Source organism: Callorhinus ursinus, unplaced genomic scaffold (assembly GCF_003265705.2).
Source record: "Callorhinus ursinus isolate GAN/ISIS: 27379988/994484 unplaced genomic scaffold, GSC_fseal_2.0 scaffold11, whole genome shotgun sequence".
Lineage (NCBI taxonomy): Eukaryota > Metazoa > Chordata > Mammalia > Carnivora > Otariidae > Callorhinus > Callorhinus ursinus.
The window spans coordinates 51,591,623-51,618,495 of record NW_027397073.1 but is presented as its reverse complement, the minus strand read 5'-3'; positions in this window follow the sequence as shown (position 1 = coordinate 51,618,495).

The window sequence follows — 26,873 nt, the reverse complement described above, 5'->3', positions numbered from 1 at the left end:
TTCATTCTGGGTGTTACTTATTAATACATTAAGTATTTGTGGCTGAGTAATGATAATAAACATTGACTATGTTGCTTTACTTGTTTCAACTCATTTGGTTCTTATGTCAACTTAACCTTGTTTCAGAGATGAGAAAACAGAGGCATGGAGATGTTGGGTAACTTTGCTGAAGTTGGGAGCTAGTAAGTGGCAGAACTGGGATTAGAGTGCAAGGAGTTTGATTTGTAACCCCGTCTGTACTTGTAAGTCTTTCAACTGAATTAGTATGTCAATGTTGAAATAGTATCAGTTCATTTATTAAAGAATAAAGATCTTTTCTTTCTGTCATGCTCTTGATGCAAAGAATACGATAATTAAAATTTTATGGCTTGTTTAGAAGGTGACATGTAAGAAGTAAGAAATAGATTTCTTTAGGTTGATATGATGTTAATGCTGGTGGCTGGGTTGGGGTGAGGGGGAGCAGGGGAAAGATGGCTTAACCATAGCAGTTTGTCAGAAGGAAGTGACTCAAAGTGACATTTTACAATGTCACAGTAGAGTTCATATGTACTCCTGCTACCTATAATGAGTGTTATAGATAGAAAAATAAATAGGTAGATTTTGGAGCCTGTGTTGTTTTATGTAGTTGTAAGGAATATGCATAAACTAAAATATTACTGCCATTTTGCAGATGGAGAAATTGAGGACTAGAAGCTGCTTTAAGATGTTAGAAATTAGAAGCTGAGACAGTTTGAGAAACAAAAATTTAAAATGATATAAAATTAGAACTTGAGAGATTAGATTACAGTACCAAGTCATCTCATGTTACAAGATGATAAAATGAGGCTTGATGGTTTTCTAGGTTTTCTTTTTTTCTTTTGAATGTGTGTATGTATTTGTGTATTTATATACCTTACTTTGTTCCCCCAAACCCATGAATACAAGTAGAGTACATAAGGGCTTTTATGAGCAAGGAAATTATGGTAAAGAGAAAATAAAAGAACAATAAGCTACAATGACAGGTGAAGTTAGAACACAAAATGCATGTTATGAGTTCTGAAATACTGTTGGAGGGCCATTTGGCTTTCAGGTTTCTAGCAGCAAACACTAAGACAAAAATATGAGCCACAGTGTCCATGAGATAAAACATCAGTTTTTCAGAATAGCACAATTATTCCTGGTTCTGAGCCTTAGAGAATTTATTCTAAAGGATCACATAAAGAGGGGTGTGCTTATAAAATGAACAATATCCTCAACAATAAATATCATAAGCTTCATAGGACTGTTTCTTTACTATCACTCTGTGCAGGCTTTTGGCAGAATAAATCAGCACAATGTAGCAGGAGAATTTTATGAGCAGCTGAAGCAAAGCAGGCCAGGTAGGAAAGTGTCCCAATGTTCTCTTAAGGAGGAATTTTCAAGTTTTAGAAGACATACAAAGAACACATAATTCAGGCAGTTCTGCAGAATACATATTTCTTCCAATCAGACTTTTAACCAAGTGCTGAGTAGCAGTGAGTTTGACATTATCCTCTACAGTAAGTGTTTGAGGGGTAGTCTGTGTTTTGGTTAAATGCAGACCCACATACCTGTAAGCATCAGAGTTCTTTGATGGAACCTTCTGAGGGAAGGCTTGCCACACTGTAGGAGCTCTTGTATTCTCTTTTGCACATATTTTTCCCAGTATAATATTTATACCTTATCTTTTTAATAATGTATTTTTCCATGTAGAATTATGGATTTGCATGTGTTAGAGTAGGAGGCCACTCCAACTCCTTGGAGTGATGGATTGAGCAAGTACTGAGGAGAAAGCCAAGATTTCTCCTAAAAATAATTTTAAGTCTATTCCAGCTCATGAACAGATGGGTGACCAAGGCCCTCAAAACATGGTCACAAAAATTTTAGTTTGGAACAATTTCAAAGTGGGTGTTAACAAATGCCCATCATGGCCATAAAAATAAACCTCAGTAAGGGATTCATAGAACATCTAAACATTGAGCAATGTAATTTCCTACAGAATGCTCTTAGATAAAATAATAAAAAAATATACCCCTAATGCCTGAATGAAGTGTAACCATACATAACCATGTAGAGATCCATACGAATGCACCTATGGTGATCATGTGGTATGGTTGCCTGGATAGGCCTGGATACTGCCTGTTGTCCTGGCATGATTCTTAATAGTACCTCCTTTATTGTGAAAAGTGTTCTGGCTCCTTTGATGCCTTTTGGTAATATTTGTACTTAAAGATGTTTACTGAAAATTTTATGCTAATGTTAAGCACTTTTATAGAAATTTTGCTTTCATGTTGCTTACTGGTTCTGCCTCCTGAATTTGGGGAGATGAAGAAACAAAAATGATCATTAAAAATCTTTAAAAATAATGCAAATTTTCATTTTAACATAGTGTTGAACACCTTTAATGTGTGTGTGTGTGTGTGTGTGTATTGCACTAATTGTAAACTTTGGAGGCATTTCAGTGTTGTGAAGATTCACTGCCATTGTAAAGGTCCTGGAATTGCCCATTTGTCTCTGAAGATGTACTTAAACCAAATGAAGTACTTCCATTGGAAGGCTTATGTTGACCTTATAACTGTATATTAATCTTCTAAGTGTTAAATAAAAGTATAACTTCTGGCACACATACAACAACATATTCTGGATAAATTATATGATCACACTACCTTTACCTGATTCTTCTTTTGGGAAGTCAATGCTAAAGAGAGGCACATACATGCTGCAATCATACACTATTTTTTATTGAAGTATGATTAACATAGAATGTTATATTAGTTTCAGGTGTACAATATAATGCTTCAGCAATTCTGCACATTTCTCAGTGCTCATTTTTAATGATGGCCATTGGTCGGATGCCCTGCCCTGCATAGAATACTAACCTGAGAAACCAAGGCTTCCAATTTATTGATGAGAGCTTGCCATACATTTGAAATAACCATTAAGGAATTTGTGGACAGAAGGGGAAGCTCTATAATATAAACAATAAATGGATCCCATCCCAAGTACTAGTAGATCATGTAAATATATGAGGAAAAATTTGAGCCCGTAGTTTGGAGTGTTCCTTGAGTAATTCTGAAGTAGAGAAATCTTCCCCCAAGAGGTAGCTTTATATGTAGATTGAACCTTTAAAAAAATCAGCCGTATAATATGAGGAAGTAGTGTCCTAATACAATCCTAGAGGTGACTGGGTTCACAAAGTTCAGAGAAATTGACCTTGGTTTGTCCATCTGGGACAAGTATACATCCTACGGATCAACTTGAATCTGAATTTGAATAACCTCTTTCACCAAATTTATACTCTAGTAACTTTTTTCACATTAAGTCCTGTTGTATATCTAGGGGCCAAAGTCGGGGTTTAGAGGATTAATAAATCTGCAAGGATTTATTTACCCAAGTTCTTTCAAGGCACAGAGATTTAAAATTACAGGAAGAAATCCTGACTCCCAAGTGTTATGACTCAGTTTCCTTGTACAAATGCTAATAAAATGATAACTGTGAATATGCTAAAATGTGAAGCAATGCATTTGATTTGAATTCTTCCCATTGGTAAGGAAACCACTTGTAATTACTTTCCAAAGACCTTCAGCATCTGTACCAGGAAATTCTACTGAGGTAGAATTGATCATCCCTGTTTTGTGTGCTCACTGAATCTTCCACTTACATCTGTTATTTGTATCTGCCACTGTCACACATTAAAGTATTTATATATCGATCTTCTATGAGACTTTGAATTCAACAGTAGCAAGGACTGTGACTTATTTGCCTATGCTTTTCCAACACTTAGCACAGGGTCTGTGTTGAATAAATGGAAAGATGTGTTTTATCCATTTCTCTCACTTTTTTTTAAAGATTTTATTTATTTATATGAGAGAGAGAGAATGAGAGATAGAGAGCACAAGAGGGAAGAGGGTCAGAGGGAGAAGCAGACTCCCTGCTGAGCAGGGAGCCTGATGTGGGACTCGATCCCGGGACTCCAGGATCATGACCTGAGCCGAAGGCAGTCGCTTAACCAACTGAGCCAACCAGGCGCCCCTTCTCTGACATATTTAAGTAGTATTTTTTTAAAGTCTAAAAAATTATGTGACAGACATCTACCACTCATATTTACTACATATTAGTTTTTCATTTTGCTTCAGATAATTTTATTTTTAAGGAAATAAAAGCTTACAGCTTTAACTAAGTCTCCGTTCTCCATTCCACTGGGTTATCTTCCTAGAGATAACCACATCCTGAAGTTGATTATGCCGTTACTGACACATATTTTTCTTTATTCGTATGCCTGTGTGTATCCATAAAAACAGCATTGTTCAAAGTGTTTTTAAATTTTACATGAGTGATATCCTATAAATGTTTTTATAACTTGCCTTATTAATTTGATATTTTGTTTTCAATATTCATCTATATTGATACGTATAGATGTAATTCTTTCATACTAATTGCTGTATTCTATGATATGAGTCCACCATGGCTTATTTATCCATTCCAGAATTGATAGAAATATTAAGGTTGTTTTCAGATTTCCCCAGTTATGAGCCATGCAGCAACAAATGGAACATATCTCACTGAGTACATATGTATTTCTAAGGTATATAAATATTAAAAGGAACTTCTGGATTTTTCTGGCTAATCACATTGTTAGCTCTCTAATGTGGTGTAGTAATTTACACCACCACCAGCAGTGTATAACTGTTCTTATTTCCCCATCTCACCATTCTTGGATAATCCAACTAAAATTTTGTGTGAAACATCTCATTGATCATTAGTGAGATTGAAAATCTTTTCATTTGTTTATTATATATTCATGTTTCCTCTTCTGTGAATTGCCTGTTTATGATCTTTTCCCATTTTTCTTTCTTTCTTTTTTTTTTAGATCTTATTTATTTCAGAGAGAGACAGAATAAACAAGCAGGGTGAAAGGCTGAAGGAGAAGCAGGCTCACCGCTGAACAAGGTGCCCAGTGCAGGGCTCAATCTGGACTCTGGGATCATGACCTGAGTCTAAGGCAGACTCGAAACCAACTGAGCCACCCACGTGCCCCTCCCATTTTTCTGTTGAGTTGTCTTTTATTATTGAGTTTTAGGTATTTATTTGTTCATGTATTCTTGATCTAAACCTATTGTCAGTTACATGAGTTGGAAACATATTTCCTAGTCTGTAGCTTATATTTTAACTTTAATGGATCTTTTGTCAGACAGGGATTTTAATGCAACTAAATTTCTTAGAGTTTTCCTTTATTTTGTGGGATTTTTGTGCCTTGATTAAGACAATCTTTCAAACATAGAGACAATGCATATTGTCTTCCAGAGCTTTTAAAGATTTGCTTTTCATACTTGTGCCTTTAATAAATCTGAAACTAATTTTAGCATGAAAAGAAGGAAAGATCTAGTTTTGTTTTTTTCATATAGATAGCATTTCTTTTTTTTACTGCACCATCCTCCCTTCACTGATTTGAAAGTCACATGCCATACACCAAGGTTTCATATAAATGTAGATCTGTTTTAGCTCTTGATTCTGTTCTACTGGCTTATTTATATATCCCTGCCCCAAAGCCTTTCTAATTTTGATAATTTTAACTTTTTCAATATGTTATGTTATCTGGTAAGGCAAGTTCCTTCCCTTATAGTCTTTAAAACTACCTTGACTATTCTTGGCCTCTTTTTCTTTAATATGAACTTTAGGATTATCTTTTTAAAATCAATGAAAAATACTGCCAAGGTTTAGAAAGGATTATACTAAATTTATGAACTAATTCTAGAGGAATTATTATATAGAATTTCCATATCTATGACCATGGTCTGTTCATTTAGTTTCTTCTTTTAATAAAATTTTGTAATATTTTTGTTTCATAGAGGTCTAGACTATCTTTTGTGGGATTTATTTATAATTGTCTTACAATATTTGTTAGTATTATATGGGAATCCTTAAAAATTAAATTTTCTAATTAGTTGTTTATAATGTATAACAATTTTAGAACTTAAGAAGGGTAGTGATTGCAGAACATTGTTAAAGTACTAAATGCCTCTGAATTGCACATGTTAAAATAGTTAATTTTATGTCATGTAAATTCCACCTCAACTAAAAACCAATATACCAAATATTAAATACTTATTAAGTTCTAAAACATTTTTGTCATCCCAAGAGAAAACCTTATACACAATTAGTAGTTACTCCCCCTCACCTCATCCCTTGGCAACCACCTGTTTGCTTTCTGTCTCTATGAATTTACTTATTCTGGATATTTCATATAAATGGAAGTATCTAATATGTGACTTTTTGTGTGTGGCTGCTTTCACTAAATATGTTTTCAAGGTTTATCCATGTTGTAGCATGTATCAGTACTGCATTCTTTTTTATGGCTGAATAATTTCTTTGTAGGTATATATCATATTTTGTCTATCTACTCATCCCTTGATGGACATTTAGCATGTTTCTACCTTTTGGTTATCATGAACTGTGCTACCAAGAACATTTGTGTACAAGTATTTGTCTGTTTCCAGTTCTTTTGGATACATAGCTAGGAGTGGAATTGTGGGTCATAAGGTAATTCTGCCTGACTTTTTAAGGAACTGCCAAAGTGTTTTCCAGACTGGATGCAACATTCTACATTTCCAACAGCATGTATGAGGGTTCCAATTTTCCACAACTTATTATTATTGTTTTAATTATAGCCCTTCTGGTCGATATGAAATAAATGATACCTTACTGTTGTTTTGATTTGCACTTCCCTAATGACTAATGATGTTGAGCGTCTTTTCATGTGTTTGGCCATTTATTTTTTATTTTTTTATTTTTTATTTTATTACGTTATGTTAATCACCATATGTTACATCATTAGTTTTTGATGTAGTGTTCCATGATTCATTGTTTGTGTATAACACCCAGTGCTCCATTCAGTACACGCCCTCTTTAATACCCATCACCAGGCTAACCCGTCCCCCACCCTCTTCCCCTCTAGAACCCTCAGTTTGTTTCTCAGAGTCCATAGTCTCTCATGGTTCGTCTCCCCCTCCTATTCCCCCCTTCATTTTTCCCTTCCTGTTATCTTCTTTTTTTTTTTAACATATAATGTATTATTTGTTTCAGAGGTACAGGTCTGTGATTCAACAGTCTCACAAAATTCACAGCACTTACTATAGCACATACCCTCCCCAATGTCTATCACCCAGCTGCCCCATCCCTCCCAGCCCGCCACCCCTCCAGCAACCCTCAGTTTGTTTCCTCAGATTAAGAATTCCTCATATCAGTGAGGTCATATGATACATCTCTTTCTCTGATTGACTTATTTCGCTCAGCATAATACCCTCCAGTTCCATCCATGTATTTGCAAATGGCAAGATTTCATTCCTTTGGATGGCTGCATAATATTCCATTGTGTATATATATACCACTTCTTCTTTATCCATTCATCTGTCGAGGGACATCTTGGCGCTCTCCACAGTTTGGCTATTGTGGACACTGCTGCTATAAACATCGGGGTGCACATACCCCTTCGGATCCCTACATTTGTATCTTTGGGGTAAATACCCAGTAGCGCAATTGCTGGATTGTATGGTAGCTCTATTTTCAACTATTTGAGGAACTTCCATACTGTTTTCCAAAGTAGCTGCACCAGCTTGCATTCCCACCAACAGTGTAGGAGGGTTCCCCTTTCTCCGCATCCCCGCCAACATGTGTCATTTCCTCACTTGTCAATTTTAGCCATTCTGACTGGTGTGAGGTGATAACTCACTGAGGTTTTGATTTGGATTTCCCTGATGCTGAGCGATGTTGAGCACTTTTTCATGTGTCTGTTAGCCATTTCGATGTCTTCTTTGGAAAAATGTCTGTTCATGTCTTCTGCCCATTTCTTGATTGGATCATTTGTTCTTTGGGTGTTGAGTTTGATAAGTTCTTTATAGATTTTGGATACTAGCCCTTTATCTGATATGTCATTTGCAAATATCTTCTCCCATTCTGTCGGTTGTCTTTTGGTTTTGTGGACTGTTTCTTTTGCTGTGCAAAAGCTTTTTATCTTGATGAAGTTCCAATAGTTCATTTTTGCCCTTGCTTCCATTGCCTTTGGCGATGTCTCTAGGAAGAAGTTGTTGTGGCTGAGGTCGAAGAGGTTGCTGCCTGTGTTCTCCTTTAGGATGTTGATGGACTGCTGTCTCACATTGAAGTCTTTCATCCATTTTGAGTCTATTTTTGTGTGTGGTGTAAGGGAATGGTCCAGTTTCATTCTTCTGCATGTGGCTGTCCAATTTTCCCAACGCCATTTTTTGAAGAGACTTTTTTCCATTGGACATTCTTTCCTGTTTTGTCGAAGATTAGTTGACCACAGAGTTGAGGATCCATTTCTGGGCTCTCTATTCTGTTCCATTGATCTATGTGTCTGTTTTTGTGCCAGTACCATACTGTCTTGATGATGACAGCTTTGTAATAGAGCTGGAAGTCCGGAATTGTGATGCCGCCAGCTTTGCTTTTCTTTTTCAACATTCCTCTGGCTATTTGGGGTCTTTTCTGGTTCCATACAAATTTTAGGATTATTTGTTCCGTTTCTTTGAAAAAAGTGAAAGGTATTTTGTTAGAGATTGCATTGAATGTGTAGATTGCTCTCGGTAGCACTGACATCTTCACAATGTTTGTTCTTCCAATCCATGAGCATGGAACGTTTTTCCATTTCTTTGTGTCTACCTCAATTTCTTTCATGAGTATTTTATAGTTTTCTGAGTACAGATCCTTTGCCTCTTTGGTTAGATTTATTCCTAGGTATCTTATGGTTTTGGGTGCAATTGTAAATAGGATCGACTCCTTAATTTCTCTTTCTTCTGTCTTATTGGTGTATAGGAATGCCACTGATTTCTGTGCATTGATTTTATATCCTGCCACTTTACTGAATTCCTGTATGAGTCCTAGCAGTTTGGGGGTGGAGTCTTTTGGGTTTTCCACCTAAAGTATCATATCATTTGCAAAGAGTGAGAGTTTGACTTCTTTGCTGATTCAGATGCCTTTTGGCTGGCTGTTCTGGCTGATCTTCTGGGAGAGGGGCCTATTGCCGTGGTTCTCAAACATCTTTGCTGGAGGCAGAATTGCGCTGCCGTTGCCAGGAGCTGCGCTAAGTACTCTGCTCGGGTTTGCTCTCCAAAGCTTTTGTTCCCTGCAAGCTTTCCGTACAGCTTTGGAGAACGGGAATGAAAATGGCGGCCTCCCAATATCCACCCCAGAGGAGCTGAGAACTTGGGGCCCCACTTCTCAGTGAGCCCCCAGAGAAAAGCAATCAATCTCTCCTGTCTCCCCAGTCTCCGGCCACACTCCATGCTTACCCAGCCTGTGACCAAGCATTTCTATCTCTGGCACACGACCCCGTTTGGAGTCGCCAAACCCAGCAGATTCCTGTGGTGCACTCCTGCACAGCTCCTCTGGGGGGAGGAAGAGGAGTCTCCCCAGATCTGCCACTTGTTATCTCCCTGCTGGAAGAGCAGTGGCCCAACAGTGCTGCAGATCACAGTTTATGGCAACCCTGAGCTGAGAGCCCACTCCTCTGCTCCGTCTCTGCAGCCAGCTTCCCTCTCCAATACCTGGGAGCTCTGCCGCACTTAGGCACCCCTGGTCTTTCTGTGACCCCAAGGGTCTTGAGACCACACTGTCTCAGTGAGGGTTCCACTCCCCCTCTTAGCCACTAGAGCAAAGTCCCTCAACAGAGCTGACTTCTAAAATTTCCAATTTTGTGCTCTGCTGCTCTATCACTTGCTGTTAGTGGCTGACAGAGGCTCCCTCCCCCGCCATCTATCTTCCCGAATATCGCCTCGGATACACTTCTCCGCACGTCCTACCTTCCAGAAAGTGGTCGCTTTTCTGTTCAGAGAGTTGCTGCTCTTCTTTTCTTCGATCTTCTTTGATCTCCTCCTCTTCTTTGACCTCCTTTGTAGTTGTTCAGAATGGTTTGATCCCTATCTAGCTGAATTCCTGGGACCAGATGAAATTTAGGTCTCCTGCTCCTCCGCCATCTTGCTCCTCCCCTGTTTGGCCATTTTTATATATCTTTGGGGAAAAGCCGATTCAGGTTCTTTGCCCATTTTTAAATTGGTTTGTCTTTATATATTCTGGATCCTAGACCCTTATTAGATATATGATTTTCTCCCAGTCTATAGGTTGTCTTTTCACTTTAAGAGTGTCCTTTGATGTACAAAAGTTTTTTAATTTAATTTAATTTAATTTTTTTAAAGATTTTATTTATTTATTTGAGAGAGAGAGAGAGAGAACGAGCAGTGGTAGAAGGGTAGAGAGGGAGAGAGAGAAAGAGAGAAACAGACTCCCCGCTGAGCAGGGAACCCAATGTGGGACTCCATCCCAGGATCCTGGGATCATGACCTGAGCCAAAGGCAGACTCAAAACTAACTAAGCCACCCAGGCACCCTAAAAGTTTTTTAATTTTAATGAAGTTTAGTTTATCTATTTTTTTCTGTTGTTGCTTGCATTTTTGGTGTCTTATCTGAGAATCCATTGCCAAAACCAAGGTCATAAAGATTACCCCTATGTTTTCTTCTAAGAGTTTTATAGTTTTAGGTCTTACATGTGCTCTTGCTTTAGGTGTTGATTTATTACATTTATTCTACAGATGAGAACACTTGATGTGGTTTATCAATCTGATTTTCTCTTAAAGTATTATCTTTTGTTTAACTACTATATTTAGTTTTAATTTTAATGGCAAATTTTCTTTCCTAAAACTTACATACACTTTTTTAATAGCATGCTTTAATTATATTTCCCATTCCACATTAAATATCCTTATTTTATTTTAAATGTAATTATTTTACAGTATTTTGCTGATTAGTGTATTACATCAATTTCTTGGTTGTGCTAATCCTCTTGGTTTTTGGTCTGCTAACTCTTAGAGTAAATTGTTTCCTTGAGTAGCTTATGAGTTTTGCCTTGTGAATTTTTCGAACTGTAGTTATTATTTTTCATCAATCCTGAGGGTTGTGAAAGTGTTTTCCAGAGCAGTCTTATTTTTGCTTTCAGTGAATGTATGAAGGTTCTCACCAGTCTATGTCCATTTTAAAAATTAATTTCTTGGTTGAGGATTCTCACACCATTTATGATACCTCCTAAGGTGTCAATTCAGATTTGATATCTTATCTATCATCTATCTATCTATCTCTCTATCCTCTATCATCTATCTATCTATCTATCTATCATCTATCTATCTATCTATCTATCTATCTATCTATCTATCTATCATCTATCTATCTATCTATCTATCTATTTATTTATCTATCATCTATCTATCATTTTTGTTGGAGAGTCTTGCACTGAGATTTACTTCTTTGTGTGATATGGTTTTCTAGTCCCCTCTGGGGGTCCAGACTTTCTAGGATACTAGATTTGGGTAGATGATATCAGTTAGCATATTTCATAGCTTTGAGGCAATTGTCTTCTTTTTAGTGTTGTGTTAAATTCCCAACTCCTTGTTCATAGGGTCTGTTTTATCATCTGATATCCCCCCTGAGCTATCAAAGTTCCCTCTCACAGCTTTACAACTCTGACTTTAAGTTACTCTTCATTTCTGGTACTTGAGGATTTTATTCACTTATTTAACAGATTTTTATCAAGCATCTACAACATGTCAAGTACTGTTCTAGAACTTGAGCTATCTCTGAATAATTAGACATATTTCCATCTTTACAAGTTTATATTCTAGCAGTAGAAGGATTAAAAAGTAAACATATAATAAAAAAGTAAATTATATAGAATCTTAGAAAGTGATAAGTGATATGGAGGAAGAAAGAAGAGCCAGATAAAAGAATTGGGAAGGGTGGAAGAAGAGAGGCAAGGTGGAGTATGAAGTAGTGTTTTAGGGGTAAGCTTCATAGAAAGGTAAAATTCGAGCAAAAGTTTAATGCAAATGACGTGAGCCAAGCAGCTTTCTAGAGGAAGAGTGTTTCAGATAGATGAAACAGCAAAGTAAAAGCCTCCATGTGTGAGGGAGATGCTTCATGCATTCTAGAAGTAACTTGGATGCCAGTGTCACTAGAGCTGATTAGTTAAAAGGGAGGGTCCTAGGAGATGAGACCAAAGAGACAAAGGGAGAGGACAGATCATGTAGAGATTGAAAGCTCTTGTAAAGACTCTGGCTTTTAGCTTGAGTTGTGAAAAGAGTAGCAACTTGATCTGATTTAGGTTCTAAGGAGATTACATTAGCTATGTGTTGAGAATAGGTTGTAGGGGTCAAGGGTAGATGTAGGGAGATCTATTGGGAGGGTACTGAAGCAATCTGGGAACAACACGGTAGCTGAAGAGGTAGTAAGAAGGAACAAGCAGCAGTTTCCAGAAGGATTGGATATGGGCTAGGAGAGAAAAGGAAAAATAAAAAAAGGGTTAAAGACAACTCTTTCCTTTCAGCTGAGCTATATATATATAATATTCATTATCATTATTTCCTTAAATCTAGCATTCCTCTCTGATCTTAGGAGCAGAGTAGCCCTGTGTTACTTCAGCTGACTATATTCTAGGACTGGAAGCCAATGAAGTGAGTTTTAAAATGTCATCTTCTGTTTAAATGTGCCTTTAAACACTTTGTTATATATTCTTAGAAGTTTTAGAAAGTCCAAGCTTTTTAAAGAAAGTCTCTGAGAGAGCTGAATTGTTTTATCCTTTTGAGATGCTGCTAAGGATGTACTCACTGCAAATGGATGGGAACAACAGCAGGTAGCTCCGTGATGAGAAGAGTTTTTAATTCCTTAGATATTTCCTGGCAAAGAAACAAATATTTGGACAAAAATATAGGCAGGGTTTTTATCTTGATGATTGGCATAATGCAGGTATAGAGATTTTATTTTTCTTTGATTTTCTTTCAACAAAAGGAAAAAAATTCAGCGTTATTAAAAACCCTTTCTTTCATTAGATTAATAGAGTTCTTTCACTTGAGAGAATCGGCAAAATATTCCATGACAATAGGACTTTTTGTATTTATTGTCATTGCTTGGTAAACAGTGTCTGAGGAAACCAAATGGTTTTGGGTCAAGAGACCATAACTAAGGCACTACCCAGTGGAAAAAAAAGATCAAAATCTTTTGTAGTGTTTGTCTTGAAAAATTTAGGAAAATTCATACTTATAATCTAAGGTGGATGTAGCAAGATGATTATTACTCCCACAATATCCACTTCCTTTCTGTTTGAGAAAGCCATTTAAGTTTTTGGTCAAAAATGTTAGCAGAGTAAAATTGTGGGCATGGTAGCAGATAGATACCTCTTCATGAGAAGTGTGTAGTGACCACCTTTTCCTACAGACATTAAATAAACATTGATTCTCTTACTGTGGTTTCCCAGGCTTGTCCTCTAGTACCTAACTTCTGTTTCCTTATTGCACTTGAAATGAAATGGGATCAAGGCAGGGGAACTTCTTTTTCAGAGTGTTACTTATTTCAAGGAATGACAAATAATGTAATATTTACCCAAAATAGTTACTCTTCTCAAATCTCTGAGGTTGACTAAAATTTACTGTTTATTTAAAAAATAATTTTGATTTCAATAGTGTCTACAAATAACCCATTAATATCCTTTTATTTTCCCTTAAGGACAGTGGCTTCCAAACTTTACCTTGGGCCACCCCCAGAATTCTGATTCACTTGTTTTGGGTGGGGCTCCAGATTTACATTTCCAACATGTTCCCAGTGGGTTTGGGTGTCCAGGTGTTACCAGGTGGTGGTGGGTTGTGGAATTCCTCAGTCCTTGTCTTCTCCAAGGAACGAATTCAGTTGAGAGACTAGATAGTTAAAGTAGCAAGGGTTTTTTTTTGACCTTGATATAATTTCTTTTTTTTAATATTTTATTGTTATGTTAATCACCATACATTACATCATTAGTTCTTGATGTAGTGTTCCATGATTCATTGTTTGTGCATAACACCCAGTGCTCCACGCAGAACGTGCCCTCCTTAATACCCATCACCATGTTAACCCATCCCCCCACCCCCCTCCCCGCAAGGGTTTTTTGTTGTTGTTGTTTGTTGTTTATTTTTTTGTTTGTTTGTTTGTTTGTTTTTGTTTTTAGCAAAAGTGACAGTACACTCCAGAGACAGAAGTGCAGGGTGACCTGAGGATGGGTAGCAGTGTGCTGAGTTTCTCATTGTGTTCTTTTATGGGGGTTTGTTTGGTCTCCTTCATCTGATTTTGTTATTATTGCTCTACCCTTGGATCTGCCTTGGTTTTCTCCCCTCTAACCTTTCGCCCAAGTTTGTGTTAGTTATCTTTCCACAAGCGCCTAGCCACAACCCACGGGGTGGGGAGCAAACCATAATGCAAATAGTATTATAATGATATTATAATAACCTGGTATTACTAGCAGACAAGGTCTTTCTTAAGTGCACATGGTCTAAAGTTGGGGCAGTCCTATAGCTCATATCTTCTACTTTATCAGTTGTATTAAACCACAAAAGGGGTTGATCTAAGGGAGATAGGGTGGTTTCTGTGTGGAAACCAGGTGGTCCCTGGCAATTGTCCATCTGGCATCCTCCTTTCTCCCCTCCTGCTCATGTCTATCTAACTGCCTACTCTAACACAGGAACCATCCTTTGACTGCCTCAAGTCAGTGGTTTTCAAGCTTGGTGTACCTTCAGTACCTTGGAGAGCTTTCAAAAGTTCCAAGTAACTGACTGCACCCCAGGCCAACTAAATCAGAATTCTGGCATGTGTTTGGGGTGAGTCCTGGTATCAGAATTTTTAAAGCTTCCCAGGTGATTCCAATATGTGCACAAGTGTGGGACCTCTGCCTTTAGGTCTGCTGACTGGCAGCTGGATGCCCTTGACATATCGATTACCATTAAGCTCCCTGTGTGTACCTGGGCTGGTTTCACCAGATCTCCATGAACTCCTCCCTGGAGTCAAAGTCTTGAGTGAAATGAGAAATAGGACAACACTATACAAATATAGAACTCTTACCATCAAACTTGTAGCAAACATTTTGACGTGTATAGGTTTAACAAAGAGTAGAAATTTTTCCATGTTGTCACTTGATACGAAACTAAAAATTAATTATTGGAGCTGAATTTTGCACAATGGTATAATGAAGAGGGAAAAGACACTCTTACTTTCAAAATGTCTTTTTGGATTATGCTGAAACATTATGATATAACCCAGGATCCAAAAATCAACTTTTGTGAATATTTAGACTGTATGTATGGAGAACCAACTTAAAATGGGCAAACTGATTATAACTTGATTTTATTTAAGCATCAGCATCAGATTTCTGTTTCTTTGTCATTGTTGAAGTCACCAGAATCTTTCTCCTCAAAAATACCCCCTTGACATTGGCATGAAATTATAGATAAAATTATAGATAAAAAAGTGTAGTTAGGTGAAACCATAGAATGCTTACAGACCATTCTGAACATAAATTAGTCAAGGACTTACAAATTTTTTGATGACACACAGGACTTGAGTTTAAGAGAAGCTCTGAGTTTATGCATTTGCTGTGTGACCTTAGATAATTCACTTAAACTTTTTGATGCTGAGTTTTTTTATCTTCAAATTGGGGTTAATGACACCTACTAATGAGGATTACTGGGAGGATGAAGTGAGATAATTATAGGACAGTGTTTGTTAAGTTGCAGAGTAGTATATAAAATAAACATATTGTGTTCAAAATAAAACACATTAGTAGGATAATTGTTTATCTTTTAGTAAATGCTAACAAATTTCAGTAAATATTCACTAGACTGAAAGACTTTTGAGGGTAGGGGTTATACACTTATATTTGTATACTCACTATGTAGCACAGAGCTTGGGACACAAGAAAAGCTCAATTAATAATCACTGAGTAAATCACCATCTAGACATTTTAGCTTAGTCCCTTTTATGACCAGTAGCTCAGGTTTACATGAAAACAAGGTAGTAAGCTAGGGAACAAAACTTTTCATTGCGTGAATATAATTGATCTCTGAGGATTAAAGTTCTGCCTTTTCCATCATTAGCACCAGAATCTAACCTCCTCAGTTAATGGGATCAGACACAAATTTATACATGTGTAAGGTACATCTTTCACTTTCGAGCTATGAGCACTCCTAATTTAAGAGCCAAATAGCTAGTAGAGAAAAATAACTGTTTTATGTTATCAGAGGGATTGGTAGTTGACATATTTCATTTTTCCTATGGCCTAAACTGCTTTTCTGTAATAAATTAGTCATTGGGTAGGGAATTACTAATTCTTTTAGGCCATATGATTTAGACCATTCACAAAATGAACACCTAAAAATTCAGAGTTATTGATTCTTTGTGAAGGATTCATTTTCTATAGCACCTGGAAGATATTCTGGAACCAGAGAGAGACCCTGTATCATTATCACTTTGGGTGTTTATCTTTGTTATACTGAAAGCAAAAATAAGGGTTTGTGTGGGGGGGGTGGAGGCAAGAGATCAAGCTGAGTCATATATTTCTAGGCATATATGGGGATGGATAGACTAGGGCTACAGAAGCCAATTTATTAAATTAGAAATAAGGAATCTTGTTATTAATTTATCAGAGATCTATTATCAAATTAAGATCAAGGAATCTTAAAAGCAGATAAGTTATCCCAAAGGAAAGGAAATTGAGGGAGTATAAATTTGGTGTAAAAATAATTTATTGATCATTCGAAAGGATGGGAAATTTTATGTATGACCCATTTTCCAGTATTCCTAGTTTAGGCTTATCATCAACTGAATTGTGTACCCTCCCCTTCCCCCCCAGCCACATTCATATGTTGAAGACCTAATCGTCAAAGTGACTATATTTGGAGGTAGGATCTTTAAAGAGGTAATATAAAAGAGGTCATAAAGGTGGGACCCTAATCCCACAGGACTGCTATCCTTATAGGACTGCTGCACACAGAGAAAAGGCCATGTAAAGACACAGTAAGGAGGTCCTGTCTCCAACTGAAGAGAGAAATCTCACCAGAGACCAACTCTATCAGCACCTCAATCTTAGACTTTTAGACTTCAAGCCACTCAATCAGTGACATTTTCTTATGGCAGCCCCAGCAGACTAATTCAGGGCTGACTTAGTCTGTTCATGCTGCTATAACAAAGATACCATAGACTGGGTGGCTTAAACAGCAAACATTTATTTCTCACAGTTCTGGAGACTGGGAAGTCCAAGATCAAGACATCAGCAGATTCTGTGTCTTATGAGGGCCTGCTTCTTGGTTTATGTATGACAGTATTGCTTTGTCCTCACATGACAAAAGGGGTGAGATGCTCTCTGGTGTATCTTTCATAAAAGCACTCATCCCATTTATGAGAACTCCACCTTCATGATGTAGTCACCCCCTGAAGGCCTCACTTCCTAATACAATCACATTGGGGGTTAGGATTTTAGCACATGAATTTAGAGGGGACACAAACATTCAGTCCATAATAAAGGCTATTAAGGGTTTGTGTTTGATCTTTAGAGAAAAAGGGGTAGTTGTAAGAGGAAGGAGAGAAAAGATGTATATTAAAAATTCTCTAACAGATGCTAACAGAAGGTAGCACACAAATGAGAATGAGAATTCCTCACTTTCTCGTCAGAACAGCTTCAAAACCAAAAATGATCCCATTGGCATTAATGGGGAGAGTACCATGGGCAGCACCAGGAACCAGCACAGTAACATGTCTTGGCGCATTGAAATCTCCATGTAGTTAAGCTTAGCACAGCTCATCTTATGTGGGTACAAGTTGGACGTCAACCAGCACCAGTGGGATGGCTACAGCAGGGGAGGCCTTGGTTGTTACTCACAAAGACAGGGACCCAAACCCAAGAGAGAAAGGAGAACATGAGTAATTAAGAATTAATTAGGAGGTGGTTCAAGATGGCAGCATAGGAAGATCCTGAACTCACCTCCTCCCATGGATACAAAAATTTACAGCTACATCTGGAACAATTCTCTCTGAAAAAGACTTGAAAATTAGTTCAACAGCTCCTCCACAACAAAGGATAAAAGCCATAAAAGACAGCCACATCAAGATGGATAGGAGAGGCAGGGATGAAGTCTCACCAACCTCCCACCACCCCCCTTGTGGCAACACACAATTGGGAGTTATATCACAAATACAGGGTTTCTCCATGAGGAGAGAGGTGTTTCTGCCCCACATCAAGCACACCAACCCTTAGGACGTGCACCGGGATCTGTACCAGAGGGACAAGTTCTCAAAACATCTGAAACCCAGGAGAACATAGGGCTGTAGGGAATGGATAGTCCTCTCTTAAAGGGCTCATGCATGAATTCACTAGCCCTGGGATCCAGTACAAAAGTAGCAGTATGAAAAACACCTAGACAACTTGTGAAGGAAATTCCTTTTTTAACTTTAAATTGTCTGCCAGAGGGGCAGGAGCCTATTGGGACTTTCTCCAGGGACAGAGGCACTGGTGGGCACCATTTTTACTTTCTCCCTCTACCTAGTGCCAGAATTAGTAGGAGCCATTTTTGCACTCTCCTCCTAACCTGATAGCAACAGTGGATGTGTCCACTCCAACACTGCTCCTATAGCCCCACCAAAGCTGCCAGTTTTTAGAATTGTTGCCACGGGGATATCTCCAGACTCCCTGGTCTGGAGTCCAGCAGGGTCTATATTGCTGTCCCACAGAACTATATATATTTGCATACCTTAAAAGTGGCTGCCTGAGGGACTAGCTTCCAATCAGCCTGAATCTAGGTGCTGACTGAGATCCCTCCCTCTGTAACACTCACAGATCTTGGCACACAATTGAGACCCATCAATAACTGAGACCTATCAAGAGTAAATCAGGCTGCTTAGACAATCAAAAAGTTTGAGAGAGAACCAAGAGCTAGGCCATGTTTCAATGATAAGGTTTATCTCCTACACAGGACCACCCCCCCTTCAAGACTGGGAGAGATAGCAATTTTGCCTAATATGTAGGAAAAAAAAGAGTCAAGCAAAATGAAGAAACAGGGGAATCTATTCCATATGAGAGAACAAGATAAAATGCCAGAAAAAAACCTTAATGAAATGGATGTAAATAATTTACCTGATAAAGAGCTCAGAGTAATCATCATAAGATGCTCATTGGACTTGGGAGAAGAATGGATGAACACACTGAGAACTTCTCAAAGAGATATAAAATACCAAACAGAAAGTCATAGAGATGAATAACATAGTAACTGAACTGAAAAATATACTAGGGAGTTTCAACAGCAAACTAGATGAAACGGAAGAAAGAATAGGTGACCTAGAAGAAAGGAAAGATTAACCAAACAAAGCAGCAAGAAGAAAAAAAGAATTTAAAAAAGTGAAGCTAGCTTAAGCAACCTGCAGGATAACATCAAGTGGAATAACATTCACATTATGAAGACAGAGAGAAAGGGGCAGGAAGTGTATTTGAAAAAAATAATGGCTGAAAATTTACCTAATCTGGGGAATAAGATCAGACATCCAGATTCAGGAAGCCTAGAGAGCTCCAAATAAGTTGAACTCAAAAGAGTTAATATCCAAAATATATAAAGAACTTACACAATTCAACAACAACAACAAAACAAATAATATGACTAAAATGTGGGCAGAGGACCTGAATACACATTTTTCAAAAGAAGACATACAAATGCCAACAGACACATGAAAAGATGTTTAACATCACTAATCATCAGGGAAATGCAAATCAAAACCACAATGAGCTACCACCTTATATTTGTCAGAATAGCTGGAAATAAAAAGTTGAGAAATAACAAATGTTGGTGAGAATGTAGAGAAAAAGGAACCTCTGTACATTGTTGGTGAAAATGTAAATTGGTGCAGCCTACTGTGGAAAACAGAATGGAGGTTCCTTGAAAAATTAAAAATACAAATACCATATAATCCAGTAATTCCACTACTGGGATTTACCTAAAGAAGACAAAACTGCTAATTTGAAAAGCTATATGCACCTCTATTTTTACTGCAGCATTATTTACAATAACCAAGATATAGAAGCAACCCAAATGTCCACAGCTGAATGAATGGAGAAGGAAGATGTGATACATGCATACATAATGGAGTACTACTCAGCCATAAATGAAATCTTGCCATTTGTGACAACATGGTTGGACCTTGAAGGTATTATGCTAAGTGAAATAAGTCAGACAGAAAATGAGAAATATAGTATGATTTCATTTGTATGGGTAATCTAAAAAACAAAACAAATGAACAAATGAAACAAAACAAAACTCATAGATACAGATTACAGATTGGTGGCTGCCTGTAGGAAGGGGGTAGTGGTATGTGTGAAATTGGTTAAGGTGATCAAGAGGTACAAACTTCCAGTTATAAAATAAGTAAGTCATGTGGAAATAATGTGCAGCATGGTGACCAGAGTCAATAATACTGTATTACATATTTGAAAGTTGCTAAAAGGGTAGATCTTGAAGGTTATCATGAGAAAAATGTTTCATAACTGTAAAATCATGGAGGGTAACAAAATTTATTATGGTAATCATTTTGCAGCATATACATATATAGAATCATTTTGTTGTACACCTGAAACTAATATGATGTTATATGTCAATTATACTTCACGAAAAAAAAAATTTTTCCTGAACACATATGAGGCACCTTCTGGAAACTCCCTAAAATAACTGGAAGATGAAGAAATTTTGAAATGATTTTGAAGCCTTGTAGTAGTGAGTGTGTTTATTTCACTAACTTAATGGAACAATGTTGTGGCACATACAGAATGGCAATATTAACATAAATGTTATGCCATCCAAACTGAATAAGGGTAGGGGCACCTAGGTGGCTCAGTTGGTTAAGCATCTAACTCTTGATTTTTGGCTCAGGTCATGATCTCAGAGTTGTGAGATCAAGCCCGGAGTCGAGCTCCACACTCAGCAGGGAGTCTGCTTGAGATTCTCTTCCTCTCCCTCTGCCCTTCCCCCCACTTGCACACTCTTTCTCTCTCTCTAAAATAAATAAATAAATCTTAAAAAAAATAAACTGAGTAAGGATATAAGTGAAGACCATAGGGGCTAGCAAGAGAAAATGAAGTGTTCCCTGTGGCTGAGCACTGCTGAAGGAGATGCACTTGAGCAAAAGAGGTGGGAAAAAAGGTTATGGTCAGACTATTGATTTTGGTTGGCTGTGGTGTGTTCCTGTTGTGATTTTTGAAAGTGGATGGCTGAGGCAAAGCGGAAGAAAATATAACTGGAAATAAAGAGGTCAAAGAATTGATGTAAAGACATTAGGAATGTCATCTATGTGGACATTAAGGTGTCAGGGATGATGGAGGGAGCTGAAGTCTTCAATGAATGGGAGAGGATGGCCAGGAGTTCAATAAACTACATTGAAAATAAAGAAGAGTTGATATTGCCAAATGGTAAGCTTAGGGTAGGAGGGACTTCGCACTGGAAGGGGAAGTGATGATCTGGAAGAAGCAGTGGGGAGTACAGGAGATACTGATTATGAGCACGGTGGGATATAAGAGGAAAAACAGCCTCCATTTTAAAGGGTCTTGGGGAGGCAGTGCCTTCAGGGAGCTAAGAGTCATTAAAGCAAGTGGGTAGTAAAAAAGAGCTTGAAGATGCAGAGGGGTCTTTGGTCACATATTAGATCCCTGAAGGGGAGAGAGTCTAGATAGAATAGAGAGGATGCAGAGAATTGCAGTGAGTATAATCAAGTAGTGGTAAGAGCCAAGCAAGAAGGATCTTTTGGTAAGTGCACACGAGTGTTAGTGTGAGTGTGTGTGAACCATCCAGTACCCTGTGCTGGGTTGCCAACCCTGAAGTTTGAGTGAGTGCCCCTGTTGGCTGTAGTCATAACTCCAGTTGTCTCCAGCAGACCTGTCAGTTTGAGAGTAAAGGAATTCAATGAGAGCTGCTTCTGGTGGGTGTCTGTTCTTTGAAAACTAACCTAAATCTCTCCTTCTGGTCCCATAGAAAAAGCTATATTCTATTAATTTTTCAGTGTAAAGGAAGCAGAAGACCAGTGTAAAAATAATACTATTCTATTCAGAGCACTTATAGAGAAAAGAAATTAATTTTTTAAACTGTGAGATAATGTACAAGAAAACTGAACATGTAGTTAGAGGCATGGTGAGCCCTTAGTTACAGTTCTCAAGTTTATTTCACCAGTTCTTCTGTATCATATTTATAGAACATTTTGTTTCAGTCTGTAAGACAGCTACTACATTCATTGCAACAGCATAAAATGTAGTTTCCATAAGGTGCCGTATATACAAATATACACACTTCATTTAACTCAAAACGAGTGTCATAGTTTAGGAAATAATTTTCAGGAATGATTAGAAAATAGTTCCAGGGATAGATAAGAACATTTCTAAATAAACCTCAGGGTAATTCGATGAACATTTTACTGTTATGAACTTTTTATCACAAACTGTTCTTTTATTTTCTAAAATAAAAAAAATTACATGGAAAAGATGAATTGCAATTTTTAAGGCAAGAGAAAATTGACCTCATCCATCACTACACCACCTTGCAGGAGTACAGAAATTCCAGATGCTTTGGAATAATGGACCAGAGGTGAGAGAATGCACAGCATGTTCAATGGACTAGAAGTCATATGCAGAATGAGAGCAAAAGTTCAAGTTGAGAGGACAAAGTGAATGAGAGATTAGGCTAGATAAATAGGTGGGGACAGATCATGACAACTTTACATTTCTTGCTGAGAAGTTTAGACTTATTATGAGGACCATGAGGTCTAACTGATGGCTACTAGGCAAAGGAGTGGCATGGCCAGAAATATATCTTTAACATATTTGTTTAATAGCTGTGTAGAAGGTGGTATGGAGAGAGACTAGAAAGAAGACTGGTTAAGATATAGTAACTGGGGGAAGAGATGGGCGAGCCTAAACAGCAAGGGTTGGGGAGGAGGGACAGAAATTTGAGACATATTTGGTAGTTTTGAGCATGGCCCCACTACTTGTCTAAGGACCAGAGACTCAAGCCAAGTGCAGAAGAGGTTTGATCCCCGAGTCTTTCTTCCTTCTTAATATCTTGCTAAGTTATCCCTTCCCCTTTAAGAAATTTTTTTCTAGGCGTTGAGTTTGATAAGTTCTTTCTATATTTTGGTTACTAACCCTTTATCATATATGTCATTGGCAAATATCTTCTCCCATTATGTAGGCTGCCTTTTAGTTTTATTGTTTCCTTCACTGTGCAGAAGCTTTTTATCTTGATGAAGTCCCAATAATTCATTTTTGCTTGTGTTTCCCTTGCCTCTGGAGACATGTCTAGTAAGAAGTTGCTATGGCTGATGTCAAAGAGGTTGCTGCCTGTGTTCTCCTCTAGGATTTTGATGGTTTCTTGTCACAAACTGATGCAGCTACTCTGGAAAACAGTATGGAGTTTCCTCAAAAAGTTAAAAATAGAACTATCTTATAATCCAGCAATTGCACTACTTGGTATTTACCCAAAGGGTACAAAAATACTGATTTGAAGGTATACACACGCCCCAATGTTTATAGCAGCATTGTCAATGATAGCCAAATTATGAAAAGGGCCCAAATGTCCATAGACTGATGAATGGTTAAGGAAGAGGTGAGTTGAGGAGTTAAGATGGCAGAGTATTAGGGGGACACTGGATTTACCTCATCCCTCAAACAGCTGGATTGATGTCAGATCATTTGGAATACCTGGGAAATTGATCTGAGGATTGGGAGAATGATCTGCATAGTTGGAGGGAGAGAGCATGGCAGGTGTGAGGTGTGTGGATGCAAATTGGGGGGGAGAAAATCCCATTGCTGCAGAAGGCAGGGAGCCCTTTCCACAGAGAGAGAGAAGGGAGAGAGAGGGGGGGAGAGAGAGTGGCACGTTGGGTTCATGCAAGAATAACACCTCCTAGGGACCACTGACTAGGAAGTAAAAGGAACCGAGTGTTGCAGGGTTTTGCAAGCAGCTGTGGAGCTCAAATTCTGAGATTTTAGAGGTCTGAGACATTTGCCAGAATTGAGCTGGAACATGTGCTCCTGGGGAGAAGGAGGGCACAGGCCTGGGAGTAGACAGTCTGGTATAGTATCCCCTGGGTTGCACTGGGAAAGAACATTAACCTTCCTGGAGTACATATGGAAGAGGTTATATTGCCTCTCCAAGGGCAAAAGACTGCAGATTCCTTTGAGTAGCCACTGGCAGGGGACAGAGGTGCACAGAAGGCAAATAACCTGGTTGCTGCTTTTTGCTGTGCTTCACCATAGAATCTGGGCACCCGTGCAGGTGTGTGACTTTCTCTGGGACAAAATGGCATAGACATAGCGTGGCAAGGCTGTCCTCTGGAGGAGGGCATGGGTCCGTGCCATGCCCAGTCCTTTAAGATTTGGAGTTTTGAATCCCAGCCACATGCCAGAGATAAAACACAGGAGAGCTGTGGCACTGGGCACACTGACAGCCCCAGGCACAGATGGGGTGATATCAGAGCTCTGACGGAAGACTGGGACACAAGAGGGGAGATTGTTCACTTTTCTGTGAGGAAAGCCTGAACAGTGGCAGGCACAAGATCTGCTGTCCAGAGAAGGGGATAGAGTGTGGTGGTGCCATCTTCCCCACTGCCACCAACAGGGTCAGACTTCAGTAAGCAACACAGTGCCCCCAGTGGAGGTGGGAGCTGCTTACACCAAACCCCACTCCTCTGTACCTTGCAAGTCCATGGTCTTGCACCTTTAGGGCAGGTCTGACTGTGAGCCAGCCCGTCTCGCCTCTCTCCCAGAACACCAGCACAGGCACCTCTCATCCACCAAGTATACTGATACAGAGTGCTCCGAAATGTCAGCTTCGGTCCTGGTGGAAATATGACCAGGTTTTTTTTTTTTTTTTTCTTTTCTTTTCTTTTTTCTTCTTTTTTTCCTTTGGAATCAGGTTTATCGTTTTTTCTTTGTTTGTGTTTTGGTTTCCTTTTCCTTTTCCTTTCTTCTTCTTCTTCTTCTTCTTCTTCTTCTTCTTCTTTTCTTCTTTCTTCTTCTTTCTTCTTCTTCTTCTTCTTCTTCTTCTTCTTCTTCTTCTTCTTCTTTCTTCTTTTCTTTCTTTTTGATCATGCTTCTTTTTTTCTTTTTCTTTTATTCCCCCTTTCTTTTTCTTTGGAATCAGGCTTATAGTTTTTGTTTGTCTGTTTGTTTTTGTTCCTTTTCCTTTCTTTCTTTTTGGGGGTGGGATTAGACTTTTCTTGCAGCATTTCTTTTTTTCCAGGCTTATTTTAACAAACAAATCAAAGCAGACCTAGTTAAAGGCCCAAACACTCCCCATTGCAAGCAAGGTGGAACTTTGCAGAGGACTGACCTGTGGGAAAGAGCAGCCAAAATGAAACAGCAAAGGGCACACAGCATACAATAGAAACACTTCCTGAAGCGCTATACCCTGGACAGTCTATGAGCCCTTCTTAATACAGAATTATTCTTAGGAACAGGAAACATACAAAATGACAAGAGAGGAATTCTCCCTAAAAGAAAGATCAAGAAGAAATCACAGCCAGGGATTTTCTTAAAACAGCAATATATGTGAACAAGAATTTAGAGCAACAGTGATAAGAATACTTGTGGGGCTTGAAAAAAGCTTAGAAGACACCAGAGAAACCCTTGCTGCAGAGATAAAAGACCTAAAAGCTAGTCAGGCCAAAATAAGAAATGCTATCCCTGAGATAACAAAACCAACGGGATGTAATCACAAGGAGGATGGAAGAAGCAGAGGAATGAATAGGTGATATAGAAAATAAAATTTTGGAAAATAATGAAGTTGAAAGGAAGAGGGAAAGAAAACTATTAGATCATGAAGGTAAACTCAGGGAACTCAGAGATTCCATAAGGTGCAATAATATCTGTATCAAAGGAATCCCAGAAGAAGAAGAGTGGGGAAAAGGGGAAAAGGTCTATTTGAACAAATTATAGCTGAGAACTTCCCCAATCTGGGGAAGGAAACAGGCATTCAAGTGCAAGAGTCACAGAGAACTCCACTTGCCTCAAAATGAACAAAAGTAGATTAACACCAAAACATATCATAGTGAAACTTGAAAATACAAAGATAAAATGAGAATTCTGATAGAAGCTAGGGACAAAAGGTCCTTAACCTACAAGTGTAGGCACATAAGTTTAGCAGCAGATCTGTCCACACAAACTTGGAAGTCCAGAAGACAGTGGCATAATATATTCAACATACTAAATGAGAAGAGTATGCAGCCAAGAATACTTCATCCAGCAAGGCTGTCATTCAGAATAGAATGAGAGAAAAAGAGTTTCCAAGACAAAAACTAAAGGAGTTCGTGAATACTAAACCAGCTCTGCAAAAAATATTAAAGGGGACCCTATGTGTGAGAAAGAGAGACCAAAAGCAACAAAGACTAGAAGGGAACAGAGACAATCTACAGGAACAACAACTTTACAGGTAATACAATGGCACTAAATTCATATCTATCAATAATTACTCTGAATGTAAATGGACTTAGTGCTCCAATCAAGAGACATAGGGTATCAGAATGGATTAAAAAAACAACACTTTATCTATCTGCTACTTATAAGAGACTCATTTTAGACCCAAAGACACCTCCAGACTGAAAGTGAGGGGTTGGAGAATGATTTATCATGCTAAAGGACATCAAAGAAACCTGGAGTAGCCATACTTAATATCAGGTAAACTAGATTTTCAGCTAAAGACTGTAACAAGAGATGAAGAAAGGCACTAAAGTGGTCTATACAACAAGAAGGTCTAACAATTGTAAATATTTATACACCCCAACTTTGGAGCACCCAAATATATAAATCAATTAATAACAAACTTAAAGAAACTTACTGGTAATAATACAATAATAGGGGACTTTACCATCCCACTCACAGCAATGAACAGATCATCTAAGCAACAAGGAAACAACAAAGAAAATCAACAAGGAAACAACAGTTCTGAATGACACACTGGACCAGATGGACTTAATATTCAGAGCATTTCATCCTAAAGCAGC